The 22,869-nt window shown below is 40.6% G+C and overlaps 1 protein-coding gene across 17 annotated transcripts in view; it reads left to right on the forward strand.

The window, feature by feature from the left end:
- Positions 1-22,869, forward strand: part of ptprsa (protein tyrosine phosphatase receptor type Sa) — a 223,294-nt gene that overhangs the window by 59,385 nt on the left and 141,040 nt on the right. The window contains exon 1 of one of the 17 annotated variants that reach the window (XM_052074416.1): positions 5,193-5,601. The exons of the other annotated variants lie outside the window; for them this stretch is intronic. The gene's annotated coding sequence lies outside the window, so the exon portion shown is untranslated. Of the gene's footprint in view, positions 1-5,192; positions 5,602-22,869 lie in introns of those variants that run through there. 17 annotated transcript variants of the gene reach the window in all.

Genomic DNA, 22,869 nt, shown 5'->3' on the forward strand with positions numbered 1-22,869 from the left:
GAGAGAGAGAGAGAGAGAGAGAGAGAGAGAGAGAGAGAGAGAGAGAGAGAGAGAGAGAGAGAGAGAGAGAGAGAGAGAGAGAGAGAGAGAGAGAGAGAGAGAGAGAGAGAGAGAGATAGAGAGAGAAGCCACAACTGATCATACTACACTCAATCCATTAACAGATACAGTAATCGTCAAGGCCATTGTCAATGTTCCTGTACCGAAGCCAGCATGATCATATTATGTAGACCCCTCTTCCTCAACTGGCGGACCGCGATCCACGACCGGACCGCCGACCTCCTCTGTCCGGACCCTCGGCAAATTGTATAAAACAATAATTTATCAAGTGATTTTTAAGTTATACATTTTATATTTGTGGACTATAATCTGCGCATTACCGCGATCGCTTGTTAAAATTATCCGTTGTATTCTTTGCGTGCACTAACAGATGTAAGGCAGAGGACCGCGGCAGCACGACTTTGTGTGTATGTTTGACTGAATGGAGACCCTGGTTGAGCAGGGCATGTCGGCGATAACGATGCGCTGATTGGCTCCTCTGAACTGAAGGTGTGTCCATACATAAGCGTCAGCATATACAAGGCGCTGATTGGCTCCTCTGAATTTAAGGTGTGCCCATACATAAGCGTCAGCACGCGTCTATCCCAATAAACACGCATTCAAAATAGTTCATTGTGGCCGGAAACAGACGCATGCGCAACGCCACCGTGTGCTCACAGCTTCAGTCCAGGAGAGCCGCACACACAATTAAGACGAAGGTTTCGATTGTGTGCAGTTTTGCTCCCATCTACCAGGGGGTCTTTGAGAGCTGTTTAACAGCAGAACAGGTCAATAAACGTCACAATGGCGTCCTCTAAAATTGCTTCAAAGAGAAAGGTGGACAGTGAAAATCGGCGTTTCAATGAAGAATGGACTGACAACTATGCTTTCATTCTACCTCCGTCGAGCACCAAGCTACTGTGTCTAATATGCCTAAAGACGGTAGCTCTGGTCAAGAGTCAAAATATTAAACGCCACTATGTGACAGAGCACAGCTCTTTTGAACGGGATTTCCCTCCTAATTCAGAGCTAAGAACAAACGAAATAAAGAAACTGAAAAGGTCATATCAAGACTCAAGCAGGAAGATTGTGACATGTATGACACACCAACAAAAAGCAACAGAGTGCTCACTAAAAGTGGCCTGGGTTTTGGCTAAGCACAAGAAACCATTCTTTGATGCAGAAATTATAAAAGAATGCATGACTGAAGTTATGGGCACAATGTTTGAAGGCAAAGAAAAGGAGCAAATGACAGCCAAAATAAAGCAAATTCCACTGTCAGATTCCACATCGACCAGACGAACTGAAGTCCTTGCTGCTGATTTGTCTGGCCAGCTTTGTGATGCAATACAAAATGCAAATTGGGATTGATTTCTTTTGTTAAAGGAAATTGATATTTTGATGTATCTTCTTAGCAGGCACAACTTAACAAAATAAAAGAGCTCCTGTGCCTCAACAAAATACCTCTCATTATTTGCTGTGTACTGGCAGAGTGCATAATTGTTATTTTATATATGTTATTTATATATAGTAAATGGGCATATAGCCCTGCACGGATACGCGGAAATCCACCGTTTTATTTCTTAAATTGATCATTTTTGTGAATCGTCTAAATCCGTTGAGAAAATTTTAGGGGGGTCAGGTACCTTGTCGTCGAGTTTTCACGAGCTCTCCCGATCAGTCTTTCCATCTTCCGATTTTAAACAGCCCTGCGATTGGACGTGTATGATGTCTTACTTGTTGTGATTGGTCGCCCCATTTAGGTCACGCCCTTTTCCGCATTTTTCATCACTAGCCATTGTCATCCCTGTATATATATCTGGACCATCTATCCTAATCTATCCTAAATTCCACACACTGACACATGCTTGTGTTTTTAATCGTGCTTTGGATGAGGTGATGTAATGTCTTTCAGCTGAATGGGGTCTGGAAACTGGTTGTCGCCTCCAGAGACAGCAAGAGTGATGGCCTGCTGCTATCAGGGGTGATTGTGCGTCATCGCCTATGGGTGACATTGATAAACAGGCAGGTAATAAGAGGACAATAAGAAATGAAGCAATGGTCTTTATATTGTCCAGACCTGCCTTCGCTTAGGTTACTCACCTTGTGGTCAACAACTTAGCCTTTGAACTATTAATTTTGTGACATGAGACACCTTTTTGAAGTCTGAAGCCCCCTAAGGGAAACATGTGTTATAGAGTATACAAGTTATCACAAAATGACAATAAATGAAATATTTTTTCCATTTTCTACACCGGTTGTTCTCTGTAGGATCATGGGTATATTGGAACCTATTCCAGTTGACTTTGGGCAAGTGGTTGTGTAAACTTGCCGCCAGCCAATGGCAGGGCACATACAGTATATCAAACACACACACACACACACACAAACACACACACACGCAGAGTGAATCCATGCAATTACGTCCGTGTGTGACTGGGCTACAGTGCAAGAAATGTTCTTTCGGACATAGCGGCTGCAGGAGGGAGACTGGCGGTTTCACTTGCTTAACTGGGTGCATCTTCACACACTAACATGCTGCTACATGAATCTGCAACACGAAGCAAACGATCGAACACTCTCCCCTGAGCACTCTCCCTATCTTCCACTCTCTGCATTTACATGGCATTTATGAACACTCACAAGGAAAACAAAACATAGAGCAAGCGCGAGCTCCTGCCGGAGAGCAGTCTCATTATTCTGTTATGGATTGCACATGTCAGACGGGAAGTGCTCTTTTTATCCTTCGAAAGCACTAACCTCGGTCACTGAGTGCATTTCCCCACCAGAGTGAAAATTACCATGCTAAGGCTTATATCACCAGGGGAATGACAGTGAGACCTCTGGTTTGCTGCTAAGATATATCGGCAAGATTAAATAAGTGGATGTGCTGTAAATAAGAAGACAACGAATGACCCTACGTAACACAGATTTTTGGGTGGGGGCTGGGGTGGAGGGGGGGTGTTAGTCGTTACATTGATTAGGGCCCCTCACCTCGTTTTTACACCTATAAATGGTGTGTTACATGTCACGCTGGCTTTTGAAAAAAGAGCGGGTGGAGGACAGTGGAGGATTGCTTGTGGCTCAGGGTGGCCTTCTGCCAACTGCAAAGACTGCTGCTGTAAAGATGGCCTCTTCCCATTCGTGACTCTGTGCATTCCTCGAAAAGTTCACGCAAAATATACTGCCGTGCACTCCTTCGATTGGGCCTTTCATTTAATGCACTCACAAATTGTAGCTCCCTTTACGGACCGTTGCATTTCTTTATTTTTTTTTCCAATTGTACTGTAGCTCTTGTTCCATTAACTTTCTCACAGCCAGGTTGTGTTGTTCAGGTGAGCATTCATACAGTCCTTTTTCCATTCTACATTATAAATGGTTGTTAACATAAAGTAGTTTGCCCTTATACAGTTTATCACCTGAGCTGCAATGGCTCTTATTTTATTTGGTTGAGGGGAAATGGCTTTAACATCATGCTGTAATGCCTGTCTCCCGATAATGTTTACGACCCCCCTCCCATTTGCTCGACATTACAAACAACAGCTGTCACTGGTCAAATTCAAATTCAAGCAGCCAATCAGAGTTATTCTGGTCGCCTGAGGGAGCTTGTTTTGCTTCTCACTTGGAGCAAAATGAATCTGCTTTATGAAATTCAGCTGTAATGTTATTGTTAATGTTAATTTTAAGAATGAGAATGCAAATGTATCTATCTTATAAACACGCAATGTACATATATCCATCCATCCATCCATCCATCTATCCATACACACACACAGAGGTGGACATTCTGTCAGTACTGACAGAAGGTCCATCAATCCGTCACTGACGGAAGTTGGTTTTGGGTCCGTAAATTTAATCATCACTAACCGCATCAGCTTCAAGCAGACTGCAGTGACTACATATGGACGTTTTGTGACAGTATGAGTGTTGTGTTGTTCTGTGTGTGCAATGCCCCTTTATGGAGAGTGCAACAGGTATGATGAAGCTACGTGGAGAATTGTGCATGTGTCATGTGGTGGGAAGCGGATTCATCAAGCTTTTAGCATGGATGTGGGTGCCCGTGTGCGTGAATGTGAAAAGTAAGTTAGGCAATGAATGTACTTTAAATAAACTGGTCAGCAGTACAGTCAGTGAAGCCCATCGCGGCAGGATATGAAACCTCTCTCTTTAGCATCTTTCACACGCTGTCTCGCATGGCACAAAATTAAAGCCGCCTGTCCCACTGAGAATGTCCCCTCAGCTCAAGGATGCCACTAATGCCCGCCGGGGGATTGACATATTTGAATTGGATTCTACCCTTGGCCACTATGCAGAGCGGGATCCTAAAGTAACCATTTTAAAGTTCAGAGTCAAACCTTTTGGTAATTTAGGAGTTAAAACATTGACAGGCAGCCACCAGCGCACTGAAAACAATGCTGACAGCCTCCCATTGTATCTAAGAGTTCAATCGATAAAGTCTGCAAATAAGTGAATGTGAGCATTTATATGGCTGTGTGGGTAATCACCATATGATGTTGATATTGTACACTGGATTCTTTTTGCCATTTTACTTAACATTTAGCAATGATGGAAACATGTTTGTAATAATTTCTTGTTTTTCCTTAACATCTCCTCTGGATGCTGGCCACCCTGCTAAAATCGGATGCATCCTTTATTAAACATATCTTTTAATTCAACGCCTAAAAAGAAATTATTAAAACATTCAAGATAAAAAGAAGGTGGTTCCGTTTTTCGTCTGAAAAAAATGACAAATTGACTTGGGCCATTATTTTAAGAGGGTGACAATATTGAAAGTCACAAAATGAATTTTGCTGTTTTGATTGAACTCTGTGCGTATTGATTTAACATGCGGGGTGGATTAATTGAGCACTCAGGTTTCAGTTTACCTGTTGTGAGGATGAGCGTTTAAGAAGATGGATGATGGATGGATGGATTAATAGATGTTCATTTTGCTGCTTATAGAACTAAAACTGAAAGTGAAACTTTTAGGGCTCCTGAACGCACCAACGGGTTGCCTCTACGGCAGTGGAGGACAGTGTTGAAGAAGTTCATGGTGCCAGTGAACGCAGCACAGGACTCCGTATTTTCATTCAGTCCCAGTGAGGGAGAGAGAAGGAGGGTGAGGAGGAGAAGGAGGAGGAGGGTCAGAGGGGTGGGGGGGTGTTTGACTCCTGTCTCCCAACCCCCAGTCAGTCCGTGCGAGGTGGATTTGGGAAGAAAAGACTCCAAACCTGCGACGTGGAGATAACGAAAGAAGCAGAAAGGAGACGTTTGGAGATCCACGCGCGGCGTTGTCGCGCATGGATTACCTTGGGTTATTTTTGTGTAACTTTTAGGTTTCTTTCACTGAGGAGATTCCGCCTCGCAGCCTGCGATCGGAGAAGGAAATTAAAAGTGCATCTACGTTACACTCTCCTTCCGTTATTGACTAAAAGTGGAATACACCGTTTTCTTCTCCCCAAGAAGGATACAAACGATCGCTTTTCCTGAAGAAACACGACCGCTCTCACAAAAAGGCTTCCCAGTTGGGGGGTTGTCGCTTACTTTTCACTAAGCGTACAAGTAAGTTTATTTCTGTTATTTGACGTTATTTATTTATTTATTTATCTATTTATTTATTTATTTAAATCTCATACATTTTCTAAATGTCACGTTTTGATTTTGTGGCCGAACTTATTATTGATGGTATCATGACTGTATACAACCTTTGGCGAAGACAGTTTTATTCACCGAATGTGAGATGAGGGCCGTACGCAGTTGTCCACGGTGCTCAAGATGAAAATAAAGGCTACTCGAAAAAAGACAAGTTCGCCACGGCCACCTGTGTTTCCTACTGTTTTCATCACCCATTTTGGGTTGTTTTTGTTTTGTTTTGAAGTAGGCACGATGCCATTCTTGAAGCAAAACAAATAAGGGCCAATGATGTTGCAAATGGAAAATTCGAATTTAAACCGAGCATCTATGAGGACTTCAAAAAGGAAGTTTAACTTTCACCCGAACAATATAAATACCACAGAGTGTAGACTCAACATCATTCCTGAAACTTCGATACCAGGTTAGGTTTAATTGGGTTGCTGGTTGTCAGTAAAATTTTGCTGCTGTCTTGTATTGACACATTTTTCAACCTTTTCATTTATGTTTGTTGCATTAGACCCACATCCATTGTTTTTGTTCTAACTGGAATGCTTTGGATATATGGTTGTTTGTTTCTGCATAAGTAGGATCAATGTTTTATTTATATTTAAAATCAAGTTAAAAAAACAGTACATTAGATCACAACCCAGGGTGAACGTATTTTCAACCATAGATTACTTATTAGATTACTGCTATTTTTAATAATTTAATTTGAGTTCATGAGAAATTATTTTAGGCAATTATTATGGACCAGTGCGTGGTAATAGCCTATAACCATAAATTTCCAGTTTTTCAAACCCTTAACACAACATGGACCCCAAGTAAACTGTACATTTTTTAGGGTCAAAAATATGTTTTCAAGCTGTAAAAGTCAAGTATCAAGGGGACAGTAGTAATTTTATAGAATTCTAGCATTAATAAACTGTGGTTACAATGATATGTTAACAGAAAAAGTAACTGCGGTAATAAAAAGTGTGTTTCAGTCTTTCTGATGGTTGTGCATTCTGATAAAGATGTCTGCCTCGGGAGGTAATTTTTGTCAAATTGTGATAAAAGTTCAGATATAGCCCCAAGTTTGGCCCTGCCCCAAGTTTGGCCCTGCCTTTTGTCATTTTTTCCAATTTGAATTGCATCATCATAAATGTAATGTTAATTCCTACGTAGGCTACCCAGGGCCCTATAAACAGAATAATTAAACTCATATGGTCCAACTTCGCCATGCAGATTTGCTCAAACCCAGTAACTTTTGTCCTTGACTGTAATTAAAACAACAGGGAAGTCTCTAAGAGTGGCGAAAGGTCAAACGTGAGGGTTAGGCACAGAATGCTACCAGGAACGATGTTTCCAGGTCTTTACTGTATAGGAAAGGAATGTTGTCCTGTATTTCAAACTGTCATGGAAATTTTTAGCTTTTGTTTAATTCCAGCTCATCTGTTTTATAGTCCAGTGTTCAGTCAAACTACTCGCTTGTACAAATAAAATCATTTGTCTCCCGATGAGTCGCATGTTGGTTGTCAGTAGCAAGAAGTGCTCTTGTCCTTCACAGTAAATGACCATCACATACACAAAGAGGCGTGTGGGTCAAGCGTTCTGGATTTTTAATGTGCCTTTTAATTGAACAATTTATCAGCCTTGATCACTGTCACATAAGTGGGCAAGAGAGACAAAAGGGAATAAGCTGCCAGGCTAATCGGAAGTCCTGTCTATCACAGCGCCATCAAAATGGCAATTGTTTTTTTAATCTCTACTCTTGATGAAAATAAATAACAGATCAATGCATTTATAAACTCATGCCTTGCAGCAGAGGTAATGAAGAGTGGAAGCATGAGAACATTGCATCCTTGAAAACTTTTTTTTTCGTTAGAGCCAAAACTTTTGATTCCTCCCCAGAGCTCCTTCTCTTGGAATTGGATAAAAAGCGAATTGAATTGTAGCTTTCCTATGATACAAAAACCCCCTCCCTCTGGTCAAATTGAAAGAAGTCTTCAAGTAAGACTATTCTTTGGGTTTTACGATTAATTTTCCCTGCAATCATTGTTTTACCAAGTGTTTGTTAAGTTTGCACTACCTCAATAGAAGCTTGTGTACACCTCATTTTAAATGGGATCAAATGGACAATGAGTCAACTAAAATTGAAATGAACAGCGAGTAAAGCAACTTCATATCTTCACAAAAACATATACAAAAAAAAGTCATCTCCCATCCATTCCGGGAAGCTCGTCAGCTTCTGGTTTCTTCAGTTTTTGGAAACATTGAAAATAAAAATAATCTGTTCTTAGGTAATACTGTGCACAGCACAAGACCTTTGATTAATTTGGAAAGCATTTTGAGTGTTAACATTCATAATTTTTACAAAAGTGTAATTTGGGCAATTTAATTCAAATAACGGGCGGCCCGGTAGTCCAGTCATTAGCACGTCGGCTTCACAGTGCAGAGATACCGGGTTCGATTCCAGCTCCGGCCTCCCTTTGTGGAGTTTGCATGTTCTCCCTGGGCCTGCGTGGGTTTTCTCCGGGTGCTCCGGTTTCCTCCCACATTCCAAAAACCTGCGTGGCAGGCTGATTGAACACTCTAAATTGTCCCTAGGTATAAGTGTGAGCGTGGATGGTTGTTCGTCTCTGTGTGCTGGCAACCGATTCAGGGTGTACCCCGCCTACTGCCCGAAGACAGTTGGGATAGGCTCCAGCACCCCCCAAGTGAGGATCAAGCGGTTCGGAAGATGAATGAATGAATGAATAATTCAAATAATGGGCAAATATTTAGTGCCTTTTTTTCTTTTCATTTTTTACTTTCTAGTTTCAGAAATCTGGAGTGAACAAAAAATAAAACGCTATAAACATCAAGGTGCAAAAAAGGAAGCACTCAGTCTTAAAGGGGAAATCAACTCAAAAATGTTCTTGACAATTAAATGTTCTATGCGGCTCTACTTGTCTAAACAAAGTATTCTGATTAAGATTGGGTTTGTGGAATATGAATTAAGCAGAAAAATCCACCCATTTCATCTCCCAGGTCGGCAATTTTGTCTCTTGCAGTTGACTGGAAAAAGACATCCCATCAGTTGCTCAAGGCTCAGATAACAAACAATCACAGCTCGCCTATTTCCTGAGTTTGGACTTTTGACGCTTGCCAGCTAAACCCTGATTGGCCGTTACCTAAGCCTTGAGCAACTGTGATGTCATTTTCTGTTGACAGCAATGGGTTAAATGGCCGCCCAGATGGATAAAAAGTAGTGGATTTTGCTACTTAAATCATATTCCACAAAGGCAATGTTAATCAAATTCCGTGTTTAGATTAGCGGGGCCATATTATTGACAAGAACATTTTTCTCTTCATCCTCAAGCTTACAGTCAAAGGCATAATGCTATGGTTAGATTTGGTGCATCCTTACTGTACAAGGGTAATGTAGTTAACTGCTATTTGCAATAAAATGTAACATGTGAAGATGCAATTGTGACACGCATTTTCTAATGTTTTTTTTTTTTTGGTACAATCCCAAATTTCACAACCTAAAAGGTTCCCCTGTACAATACATACAGAGAATTGATTTCCTTTTGGTTTTAGGCTTACAATTTCATGTTGTTGTTGGGGTTTTTGTTCAGTTCAATCAAATCCAAATTGGGGGCCATTTGGGTGGCATCAAGTGCTTTGCAATTAGTCACAATGCTTCTGATGCAGCAACATAGCTAATAACAGCTGCTTCTAAAGTGAGTGTCATTGCAAAGAGGAAAAGGGAAATTATGTGCATGAACAGCGGTGCTGTTGCCCTCACAACTAATTGTGTTTATTCATTTTAATTAGCCCAGAGAGCTAAATCAGTGCTCTTTCAGTAACATGAGGTGCAATTAGTGCAGTTTGAAAACAGGAGGTGCCGTGGCTTGTACAGCGTGGGATCATTCCTCTCCCCTTGTCGATTACTCCTCCCCCTTCGTTCGTTCATACATTGGGTCGATCATCAAACATACATACTTTAAAATTCACACTTTTTAAAGGCCATTTGCACACAATAGGAACGTGAGAAATATCACTAGTGAAACAGAAATGACTGATGACTCACTGTGAATGTACCTCTAAGGTATGTCAACATGAGATATGAGTTGTATAATACTCCCTTAAACGGCCACCACTGTTCTATGAAGGAAAAAAAAGTATTGTTCTTCAACGCTTAATATAAATGCTATTCACTTCAAGGGAAGTAAAACACATGAGTGAAATAATGGACACCGTTTTCTTACCGTCGAGTAATTTTATCTATAACACATATTTTACTGCAGTCGTTCAATGGCCAAAAGATGCTAGTCCACATTTTTTCCATGTATACTTTTAAAGTTGTAGATGTTGTCATACAACAACCTTTAATACCAGTAACAAGTAGGCAACGATAAATAAAAACGTTGCAACTTGGACTACCCATCATTTTAATACATCGCATAAACCTGCAATATACTGAATTGCCCACCACCTGCCCCCATTTTTTAACTGTCATTGGAAATGTTGTTCTGTTGTATTTCATTCACATTTGTATGGAAAATTTGATTGGAGATACATTTATGACCCAGCTACGAAAACTGTTCTTCTTGGAGATTCTTTGCTTCCCTCTGGAAAGAAAATGACTTGTGTGAACAATTTCAATTTGGCAATCTGCTTCAAATACAGAAGATGATCTGTTTTCTTATACAGTACATCCAAATAAGAAAGTAGCTGAGACATGGTAGGTGCTTTTAAATTGGTCACCTATTGGTGGACTAACTTTGCCCAAGAATCACCGTCCACATTGTCCGTACGCTAACTGAACTGTATATACCAGGGGTCCTCAAACTTTTTCCTGTGAGGGCCACATAACTTTTCCTTTCTCTGATGGTCAGTTTGTAACAGAAAAAGTGTGCCGATCGTAGCGGAGCTTAAAAAATATATTGTTTTCCAGAAAGCCACACGTAACCAAATAACCCTTTCCAAGTTAATTACAGAAAAAAGTCAGGAAACAAATAATAACACTATTAATGAAATAAATAATAACTAAATAACCCTCTTTAAAGCCCTCCTCAAAACTCACTTGTATTCTTTGGCGTTCGACTCAGCATGACTTGGATTTGTTCTTGATTTTACTGCTTGGTGCTTTCTACTGCCTTTATTACCAATTCGTCTTACTGATTATTGTGTATGTCAAATCGCTCCATGTACAGCACTTTGTATGCAGCGATGGCTGTTTGAAAGTGCTCTATAAATACTGTTGACTTGACTTGACTTGACTCTCTGAGTTCTTCACAGAAAAAACAGGAAAAAAATAATAACTAAATAACTCTCTCTGGGTTCTTCATAGAAAAAAAAAGCCATGGAACATTAACTTTCTGTTGTGCCATGCACAATCTTAACAGATAAAAGTTCAGCTTAGTTGGCAGAGCAGAATCTCTCTGACACATATGAGCAGTCTCTTAAAGTTATTGTGTTCCTTCCTTATAATCCTTTTTTAGGTCCCAGTAGGCTTGTAGACATCGCTGTTTGCAGTTAGGGCGTTTTTAACACATTGACGGGTCATTTTGACCCAAGGACAACAGGAGGGTTAGAGGGCCGGGCCAAATGTGCTGACGGGCCGTATCCGGCCCGCGGGTCATAGTTTGGAAACTAGTGTATACAAATGCCAGAACTTTAACACGGGGTATGTGCTCTTTTTCAAGACAAAAATAGCCAAGTGGTCAAACAGGAAAAATAGAACATCGCAGTTATAGCAATTTAAATTACCACCAAGGTTAAATATACAGTACAATATGCTGCTGTGTCATATTGTACTCTGTAGACCGACACTTTCACCTTGGTCACTCTGGTGGAAACATGAGACAAGAATTACCAACCACTCACTCAGACTCTTACTGGCTGCTGTGGTCTAAAATTGGTAGCACCATCCTTAGTAGACCTCTTTGGAGGTGTGGAATTGCTGTGCCCTCCTCATGAAGCACTCAAAAATCATATCCATGCAATGATTTTTCTGCATCTAGAGACAGTATTTTGAGGCCAAGCTCAGGTAAAAAAATGGCATGGTGGGCTGTCAACTTAGTTCATTGGACGAATTTCAACGAAGCTGACTGTAAAGCTGTTGTGCTCTCTAGTCACTACATCAGAGGTTCCATCAGTATTTTTCCCCCATATCCAAGAAAATATACAGTATGTACATAATTTTCGGTGATTTTTTTCCCCTGCAAACTATAGGAGAGCTTGGATTCTTTTCTGTGTAAGATCAGGCTTGCCACCTTACCGGGCATATGAAGATGGGAGATTGTTGTCACCTAAATCAAACAATACTTACCAGAAATTACTACAAAGCCTTCAATGTTTCTGCCAGCCTGTTGGCAGCGTCCTATTTTTGTAAATATACTGTATATTTATTCCTAAATTTTAGAGGAACCTCTTCAGGTAGTTGTTGGTGTGCTGGAGTGCGATATTTTCTCTAGCTGATAAGGATTGTCCTTATTGTGTCCCAGCCTATATTTAATGCCCTGGAAAGCATTCTTTTGTATTCTTTTCCTGACTGTTAGCGCCAAACAATGACATCCTGGATCTCAGATGCTCTCTGCAGACCATGGCTTTGGCTGTGACTCCAAAGATGTCAAAAAAGCCTACCAGAACAGCAAAACGTTACGTGGGATTAATCCGAGTCACTTTAATTGGCAGGTGTGTGCAAACCACATTTAACACAAGTTTGTTAAATGTGACTACGTGACTAGTCCCTTTTGAACACAGCCACAGCCATTCCCACTTATGAGGGTGTGGACACGTGTGCAACCACATTATGTCAGTTCTTTATTTTTACTTCCCATCTTTAAAAGATTTATTTTGGTTTAGTAGTTGTTCAGGTTTTAAATTAATTATCTTTAAATCACAAAAACATGGTATCTATGTATACATCCGTGTATGCATGGATGTGGTCCTGCTATCAGATGTTTTGAGGTGGAACTGGAGACTTGGTTAGAGAAGGTTCTGTCAAGTTATTTGGTGCATTAGTGAACTGGTACACATAAATACACGAGATCCTGTCAGACCTTGTCTTACATCCTTGGTGAAAACATCAATACACTGCCACCTTCTGTGTTCCTGCCCCTTCTCTTGATACCTTCAGCTCTGCAAGAATTGAGTCACCCCCAAGGTCTCCAAATTTACTTTTGATGTGAAGCAAGTGCAGCGCGTCTAAGGAGTGCTGATGTTGCGCATTTCACATTGTTTCGCCAAGAAATATTGTGCAAAGTTCTCTTTTTAAAGTCCACAAGGAATGACGAATACATTTTTTCTCCCTTACATCTAATGCTCTCATCCTAATAGTTACAGTATGTAGTTAATATGAATTGTGAGAGATAATTGAGACCCCATTATGGACGGGCGTCAGAAAGGCGTGTCCGTTTTGTTTCTTTGTCTGAAACTCTTCTGGCTGTCTCCTTTTTCTTGTCTCCGGCTGTTGAGCCGCTTCGATGTCAAGTGTTATTACCAGCTGGCTTGAGTCTGATTGATGCGTAGCATTACCCTTGAGCGGTCTGCCTCCTCCTCCCAAGCAAACCATGTCTGGTCGGAAAGGTTGCCCTGTGCCCTACTAGTGTGACCTCTGTGAGGTCCCAGACATGTGGCACCCGGGGAGGGGATAAAAAGGACCTCCAGTTCTTTTGCGTGATTGGCTAGAGCAGGTTGCAGTTAGCTCATTTAAACACTGCTCGTGTGGGCCGTTAGATGATGCATGCCAGCCTGTTGAGCCATCTGCATAAAGTGTGTATCTGGGAAGCAATTGCCCCAAACCATTTCTCTAATTTTAGCCTCTTAACCCACATGAGGCAATACACTTTAAGCCTTGCCAAGACTAAATGTATGACAGCTGAGTAGTAAAGAAGGTCAGTTCTAAGGTCTGTGCCCTGTAACAGGCAGTCTGTCTGTCAGCAGGAGTGTGTGTGCGTGTGTGTGTGTGTTTAATTTGCCCCGAACCCAGCCTCTCATACTCTCATGGTCACTGTCGGTTGACCACATATCCAGTCGTCATTCGACTGACCATTAATAGGAAAGTCCTTTTTGATTGGAAGGCCAGCTGATAAGAAAGTGCAGCCATTTTTCCAAGTGGTTCTATCGAGTTCACCACAGAACAGTTGAAAACTGTAAATTTTGATCTTTGCCTTTGCTTCTTTCTTCAGAAGAATGTGTAGGTGGGTTGGCAAAAAAAAAAAAAAAAAGAAGAGTAATATTGCACTCGTACAAAAGAAACATCTTCCAAGCCACTTAAGGCGTGCCACAGTATCATGTCAGGATCAGTTATTTTGATACCCTTTACAAAAATTCTTAATGAAAGGTGAAATTGTTTACCAAACAAAAACAAATGTTTCTATTGTGTGGATGTGGGGAAGTGTTTTTCAAAGGTGCCATGTCCCAACAGCATAAATGCTCCATAATTATTGTGTTTATTTTGGCGTTATACATAATCCTATGTTGTGCTTGCTGATTTTTTTACATGGTCTTTAAAAGCTTGGAGTTGAGAGCCTCCAGAATCATTCAATAATCCTCAAAGTCTCGTTTCTATTGTTCCTGTAGTTAATTTAGCACAGCCTCAAATTTTGGGACATCTGGCACTATGTGTGTGTTTGGGTGGGGGGCGCTTAGCTGCCCTGAAGGGTGGGAGGTGAGTGATGGGACAACAAAGAAGATGTGTCTGGAGGCTGAAGGGCTGAGAGAGGGAAGTGGAGAATTCAAAAAAGAGGAGGCAGATAATTGATGGGTAGAAGTAAGTATGCGTGTATGTGTGTGTGTGAGAGCACATGTGTGCGTGCATTGCAAGCAACTAAACGTTGGCCTCTGGGAGAGTGAGAGTAAAACAGAGGGCAGCCATGGACAGGAGTCTAGCCAGAGAAGGAGGCTGGGGAGAGAAGTAGAGCAAGGGAGAAAGGAGATAGGAAGAGTTGGAAGGAGGTGAGGGATGCGCCAGTCAGCACTTGCCAGGGTTAAGGAGGAGCAACTACCTGCCTGTCAGGCTGATTGTTCATACCTATGCATCAGGGGATACGTGTCCCAGTTTATGAAAGATGGCGGGCGTTCAGTATGTGGGCCACTTATGGTAACAGAAATGCCTTCCTGTGGAACAGGGCCAGGATTGAATTGTATGCAGATCCCACCATCTCCTTTCTGTCAAGATGCTTGTTCCCACGCTGTTTTCGGTGTAATCCATATTTCACTCTCCCTGTATGGAGTTTGGCACACTGCGTGCATTTATTTAACATTAATACATTTCCACAACAACATCGCGCCATGCACTGAAAAGCCCAATCATGAAGCCCTGTCAGTAATTACAACTTCCGTAGCCTGAGCCCCTTTTTCAAACAGCTTACTGCTTCATCTTTGAGAGAAATGGAAACAAAGCCGACATACTCTAGTCTGGATGCACAATTTACAGTGGACCAGCGGTGCATAAAAGAGAAGATGGGAGAGAATCACCAGAGGCAAAACGCATTGAAGATCCTTTCACTTTTTTTTTCCACTGTGCATCTCCGGAAAGAAAATGTTTGTGAAGCGTATCACAGTTGAAAAAAAAAAAATCTGTGCTTGTGAAGAGAGAAGGTGACATTTGTATGTAAATGGTGACAGACAGGAAGTATTCACTCTTTTTTCTGTCGACTGGACCAACAGTATTTACTTTCATTGCAAGGTGAACATTTGGTTGTTTCTCGCATATTGTTGTCCCGCTGAGAAAATGAGTAAAATACGAATAATGTCAGAATAAAGTCAAACATACGTGCCTGCCTTTCCGACAGTTTTTTTGATGCACCTGGTGAAATATGGTCAAGTACCAGTTTAAAACTGATTGTTGATTATTTTATTTAGATTTACATTTCGCAATGAGGCCAAATGGTGTTGAGACTCACGACACCGAGCAGCTTGCTCTCATATAGGCTCACCGTGTGTTGGAGTTGGCATCCACTTTGTACAATGAACGACTACCACCCTGTGGTGGTAGTGTAGTGTTATTATTATCTTTTTTTAAAATTCAAAAGTCACATAAACTTGTTTAAGATTGTCTATGCTCTACACAGCGTGTTGTCTTGAATAAAACAAACTGTGCTTTCAAATTAACTAGCAAAATTGATATAACTGCTTCTTGCTACCCCGCTGGCTAATGATAAAATGGTAGATAAGTGGTAACCGTATTGCGTCTGTGTTCTGTGTTCTGTTTCCATTCCTGGTAATCATATGTGGAGATGATGAAAATACAATGATTGCATTTCAAATTGTTATTTTATGTTACGTTACTGTTAATGATTACACTGTATTCTATATTTCTGTGTGGAATCTGTTTTTTTTCCTGACTATATAGTCTAAACAGCAGCAGAATTTTGTGTCACTGGTAGAAGCTTAATAAAAAGCTAATTTGTGATCCAAGGTGATGGTGCCTGTGAGAATCAAAGGGGGAAATAAGTAGCACCAGAGAGTAAAGCCACCACAAGCCTGCTTGCATTCCTTGAATTGAATTTGAATTTGATGAAAAGAACTAAGATGAATGCTTTGATTGTGTCATACATACCAAAGAACTTTAAAATATATGGGGAGATAGTGTTAAGAAAAAAGAATATTGACTTAAACAGAATTTGAAGCAAGAGAAGATACTGTCTGGTGTCAATCTTCCACACAATGGAGTCGGTTTAAAAGCTACCACGATCGCACGCACACATACCACAGCTGCACACACACACATTCTCTGACAAATACTACATTGAAACAATGGGCCAGTAGGGAAGACCAACGTAGGCCTGTCTTATCAATGTAGGTGGCCTACAATTTTCTTTGGCCTTGGATGATTGCAGAACAGTGAAATGAGGCAGGAGGGAGTCTGAGGTTTTAGCTGAGGACCAGGAGGAAAACGGTAACCAGAGGGGTCCCCGTTCTCATGGGGCGAAAGGAGCACAATGCATTTGAACTTGTGCCCTCGAGGGATACGCCATAAGGTCAAACTAGGAGGAGGCAGATTGGGATTGGAGTTTAATTTTATTTTTATTTTTTAAACTCCAGCCAAACTGTCATTTATATGCGCAGGAGTGCTCCTAATTTTGCAATCACCAAAAGGGCCATGGCCTCACTTTCCAGCTGCCACTGGTGAAGCCTGTGCCAGGGCTCAGAGGGGATTTGATGCCAGATGAGATGCGCCCAACTGGCCAGGCTGAAACCGTTCTTCAGTTCAAACAAGATCAGTTATTTTGCCAATCCATCCCACACATTTAAGTTATTACCGGGTGTCTTTGTGTGTTGATTAGACTGGAATAGCATTTGTGGTAATAAAGTGCTCACACGGTCTGAACAGTTCTACCCACATTTCCCATTTAGAAATGAGCTTCCTTCTGTCGTTGGTGTGTTAGACTGTGGTGCCAAAAGTGTGCGCGGCAAGAAACGCCTTGATATATGTTCACTTATTCACAAAGGATTTACAATATGCGGAGGGTGTGCATTTCTCAGACTAAAAAGAGAGGCTCTGGTCATATCCAAAGCCAGTATATTTGGAAATACTCAGGACCCTGAGTTTGCCCAAAGCTTACAAGTACACACCCTATCTATCTCTTTTACAATGTGTCGTGTTACCACAGAGAGAAACCAACAGCTGCCTGTGGCATGTACCCGCGTGTGATGGTAATGGTCTGGCCTCCAGGCTGTGAGCCTATCCGGATTGTAATGAAGTGTCCTTGTCTATTGTAAATCACAGTTGGGTCTTGTTTGGTTGACGCCTTTGGGAGGCTTGCATGCAATAGCATGTGCTGTATGGGACAATGTACTCTAGATGGAATGAAGTCAGAAAATAGAAACATCTTCCTACTTGATGGATTGTAGGATTTGAGTCCCGTGTTATATGGGTTCTGAATATTAAAATGGCTGCGGTGACATTAATGATCAGTGGAACACAGTTATTTATGTTTTATCTGTCTTGGGCATTATCGTGTGGAGATGAACATAGGAGGAGAGAAAAATAGATTTCGCTACAATGTAGACTGGTGATTTTATGGGGGAAAAAAGTGTGAAATCTTATGAAAAATATGTTCAGAGCGATGGAAGTGGCGGTGCTGTGGATGCAAGAATAGGACAAATATTTTGCCATCCATTTACTGAACCATACCATACGCAAGAAAAATTGTGCTGAAAATAAAGGTACGATTTTGTCGCATGCCGTAGTGGTGACTTTAACACATCATATATTTAGATTTTTAAAGATAGCAGTAATGTCAGCAGCTTTTACAGTCAAGCAAAGTTATGTGACGTCTAGTGTGTAAATAGGCCAAAGAGTCTGTCTTTGTCTTTCTCTTTGTCCTTGAATCTTTATATTTTCTTAAAATCCAACACAAACTTCTCGCTCTTATTTCAGTAGAATTTGCAGACCACAAGTTCAGGAAAACATGCATAGGACCTTATATGTAATCTAAGGTGATTACGTTTACATTTGTGTTACATTCTGTAGGACCTGTGCGGCTGTGCATATATCCACTCAAGGACACCTATAGATGAGGCTGGTGGTGGTTGGGGGGCTTTGTTTTGTTTTGTCACTGAGATAAATTCCAGACATCCTCAGCGATGTTAGGAGTCATTGTTTGACTTGTATGATTACTCATTAAAGACCAGCTTTCTGTTTGATATTGGACAAAGCAGGCAACTTTGAATAAACAGTTAGGCATTATATAAGATATTAGAAGTTTAAATAAAAACTTGGATGGAACACTTAAGGAAGCTCATAACCATTGGCACAGTGTTATAGGAGGGTGCTCACACACTGTAAGTGCACATATGTAATAGTTTGTGACTATTCCATCATTTTCAGTGGCAATTACTTATGACCAAGTGAGCAGTGGGATGCATTCATTACTTTGTACAAAATGATGAACAATTGAAACTTGTGTTACATTCCCTTGATGGGGCTCAAGAGACAAGGGTTTCGTCAATGTACTGCCCCCAACAAGTCCTGATGTGAAGGTGACTTTGGCCTCTAAGTCCTCATGACTTCTTTTTATCTGCTGGCTAAACAACACTGTAATTGACTCTCAAATAACAGCCGGAAGGAGACGTTGACCTTCAGCAAGCCCACAAGACACAATGTACATTTACATTTTTGACTCTGCGGATTGTATCTAAACCACTTCAGATGCGTTCAAGAGTTCAAATTGTGGCCTACCTGCATCTTAATGTGCTGCAGAGTAAAGCCCCTTCACGCAGCCAATTTGCACTTTGACTTTGAGCATGTGAGATATTTTTACTCGTTTTGTGATCTCATTTGATCTAAGTTGGTGGAGGTTATTAGATATGGCGACTGCATACGCTTGACCTGCTGGTATGAGCTCAAAACAGTCGACAATGATTTTGGAGGGTTGGATGATTGCAGAATAATGTGTGCATGTGTGCATATGCTACAGGCATTGTTTAAAAAAAAACATTTCTGACTATTAAATGAGAAAGGTGGCGAGAAAGAAAAGAAGATGGACAGACTGTTCAAGGTTGCCACACTGAAAAAACAATTAGAGCGCTATTTACTTGAACTTGAACCTCCACTCCTTCCACACATACACTCAGAAGTAACATTTTATAATGACAGTTCTTGAGTAAAATTTAACTGCATATTTAACATCCTGAAATCGACCAACTGTTCGGGAATTTCCTGAGATTCCCAGTGGCCACCCTCATCCCTGGTCTGACTCATTAGCAATCAATTCTGTTTTAAACAGGTGGCTATGGAAAACCAATCAGCCTGAAGTAGGATTTGAATCCATTTGGTGAGTTTCCATCAAGGCAGCAAATCTAACCTCTTAACATTTATGCACAATCTCAACTTTAATAGTCTGAAGCCACTTTCTGTTCTTCCGGTCTTGGGGCTGTTGCTCACATTTCTTATCTTGACATCAGTATAATGGAGTCACTTGTTACAGTTGTCTCATGCGTTGGAATTTGATGAGATTTAGCTTAGAGCTGTTCTGTTCTGAGAATACATTACAGGAAAAGGGCCTGACCTTCCTTCACTTTCTTAGACTGCCACCCTTAATATATATACAGTATATATATAATTTTATGGCTTTCTTTTCTTGGATTAACGTCAGCCGCCATACTGTCTTGGTTTTGCAGTTGTTGCCTTTCAATGACCTCTGTTTCAGCTTGAAATAAGCCAAAGGCAACAGATGGGAAAGGCCTGCGCTGACAGGTGATCTGAGGTGCTTTGTGCATATGAAGCCAGACTTGATGTCTTCCCGTTTGCACCTGTTTAGATGTTGTGAGAGCCTCTTTCATTTGGATTAAATTTCAAACATAGCAATGTAGCAGAGAATCTCTCGAATTTACTTGTTGGGATCATTTATTATTGATTTTTTCGATAGTGTAACGCTGTATTTTCCTCCGTTGACACCTAAGTTAATCATATTATCGTTGAGTTTCATCTTTTAGCGACAGGACTCATCACCTGGCATGCTACAAGAATGTGCATGACACTTTTTGATGTAGCTTTGTATTCTGCATTCCTGTCAGCACCCTTTGTGGATCAGCGCTTTAACTCCCTTTTTTGTCGCTCATCTCACACATTGCTAACCTTTTTTTTTTGGCATAGCCAAGGTGCAATGTTGTTCGAAGATGCACATTGCCGATAACTCCAAGCATTGAGAATGCATTCTGATTTACAGGCAATGACTGTCACCTGATACTGTCATCCCATCCTTCATCCTAGATTACACAACATGATACGATTTTGACAAATAGAGTACGATGTGGAACAGTTCCTTCGAGAGGACCCCTTGATTTAATTTATACCCTTCCATAGCACAAACAGCACACCTGTGAAGAAATCCAAATCTATAGTTTTTGGGTTTTCAGGCCAATGGAGAAAGAGACAAGTATTGCTGCAGGTTAAAAGTCCGAGTTTAAATTGGCTTCTCTGTGTGGCGCATGCATGTTCGCCACATGCATTTCTGAGTTTTCACAAGTAAAACCGGGAAGTGACCTGCTAATATTTGCAAAACCACAAACTGTGCCTCACAATTTGGTTTACCTTGTGTCTTAGGGTTACCCTAACCCTAACCCTAACCCTAACCTAACTTACCTCTCTAATGAAGGTTCAAAGCCTTGACTTGAAAATACCCAACACTGTTCACACGCAATGGAAGTGGAGGCATGGAGTGGTGGTAGCAGCAATGTGACTCTACTTCAGTCCATTTGTTGCCGATAAAAATACATAGTGACACGTAAGTAGCAAATACCGTAAAATGTTCGAAAAAATAAGCCCAAAAAAATCTAAATATTATCATAATTTAAGAACATATATCTTCTTAACCAGCTTCTGTTTAATTCACTGGTCAGCATGTGTGTGTGTGTGTGTGTGTTATTCTGCAGTATTCTGCAGTATGTATTTAGAAAATGGTAGTTAAAAAATATGAAGCAACAATAAGATATATATTTAAAATATCTCAAAATTCAACAAGTTAAAAATAAACTGTCACAGGTGCTCACAGAAGGTGTCACAACTTACTGTACATTGCTGTCATAGACTGTTGCGCTGACAGAGATCCAATTTCTACATGAGAGTGATCATTTAAAAAAAACATTTATTCAAATTTGAACTTTCACTCGCTATTGTCTTAAAAAAATAAATAAAAAATACCGCCTCTCAACCATGGGAGTGAAGGAATAGGGGGAGTTTTACAATACTTTTTAGTCTGTGGAGTGTTCCAATTTCCAAATAGATTGCCTCTCAATCTATTTTCTTCCACTCGAAATTGGTAAATTATGCGCAAAAATGACATGGGACTTAGAGATTGACCAATAGTGTAGGAACTGCAATTTGTCAATTGACACAATTGAATGGAAATGCCACGGTAGCAGAAAATTCTCGACTGAAACTTCGTCGTCACTCCCGGTCTGCCGTTAATAATTATTTTGCCGCAGCCCTTACGTTGATTCAATGTCTTGTTTAACTCTTATTCCACAAACACAATCGAGAGTACTGAGGTGTGACTTTGTATGTTGGCACATACAAAGTATTATTTTCAACATTTTTGGCTTGAGTTCACTGTAAGCACTTTTTATATCATGCCCTGAAGTAATGGAAGATCTGAGCAATTTGCACATCAAATTTGAACGAGCACTTCATTGATCACAGAATTGTGAAGAGTACATATTGAATATTTTAATTGTTATTTGAGCTTCTTATTTTAATGTAAAATGACTGGATAGTTTTGCTTGTAGCATGCGCTTTGTACTCTTCATAATTGCAAAATTACACCAACATGTGAACAACTTGCTCACAAGTAATATCCAATGATAAATCTAATTAACCGTTGTTCAAAAACAACCTCTCTCAGTACAAGCAAAGCACTTGTGTTGTTCGATGTAAAAGCATGTGAATGAAAGCAGAGACTGCCAGAGATAAATAACATTATACTATAATGTATAGCAGCAGCTTTATGGTTTGGCCAGAGAAAAACAAATTTAACGAACAGGCCTCTGTGTTCCTTCATGCCATCTCCGGTTCCCACAAAAATGCCAAAAATGTCAGTCGGTGTTTGGAAATTCTGGATAAATTTATTTTTAGTTTTTATCCCCTTGAGTCACAATGTTTTAATTTGGCTCCAAACCTCAAGTTGCAAAATTCTTGTGGGCCATTTAAGCATAAACAAAGCTATTTAGCATAATTGTACCTTTGGAGAAGGTATTGACTTTCGTTCCTTCCTTCCCATTCCACTCAGTTTATTTACTGCATGGCTTTTTTTTCTGTCCTTTCTCATCATTTGCCCAGCTCTCCCTCGTCACTCTCTCTTTCATGGTACTCAACTGGAAAAATGACAACATGAAGACAATTGGATTACCTGAAAGGCACAGATGTCTGTCTTTTGACTCAATGTTCAATCTACTGAAGCCAACACTTGGCTAGCTTTGGGGAGAAATGAGAAAAGCATGCTTTGCAGGCACAACAATTCGGAACAATAGGCTTGATGCAAACATAGCTGAAAGGATACCATTAAATATGAAAACATAAAGGGCATTGCAAGGATATTATATATGTCACTGATGATGTAGTGGGGCACTCGCTTGACTTGTGTGTGATTGGTTCCCGCTCATCACAAAAGTACGATTAAAAAGAGGATGATATTGAACATGAAGGACCGCCACTTCCTTTGACATCGACTCATACTGATTCCCACTTTTGACACTGAGTTGGTAAAAGAAGAGGTTGCA

This window comes from Hippocampus zosterae, chromosome 8 (assembly GCF_025434085.1).
Source record: "Hippocampus zosterae strain Florida chromosome 8, ASM2543408v3, whole genome shotgun sequence".
NCBI lineage: Eukaryota > Metazoa > Chordata > Actinopteri > Syngnathiformes > Syngnathidae > Hippocampus > Hippocampus zosterae.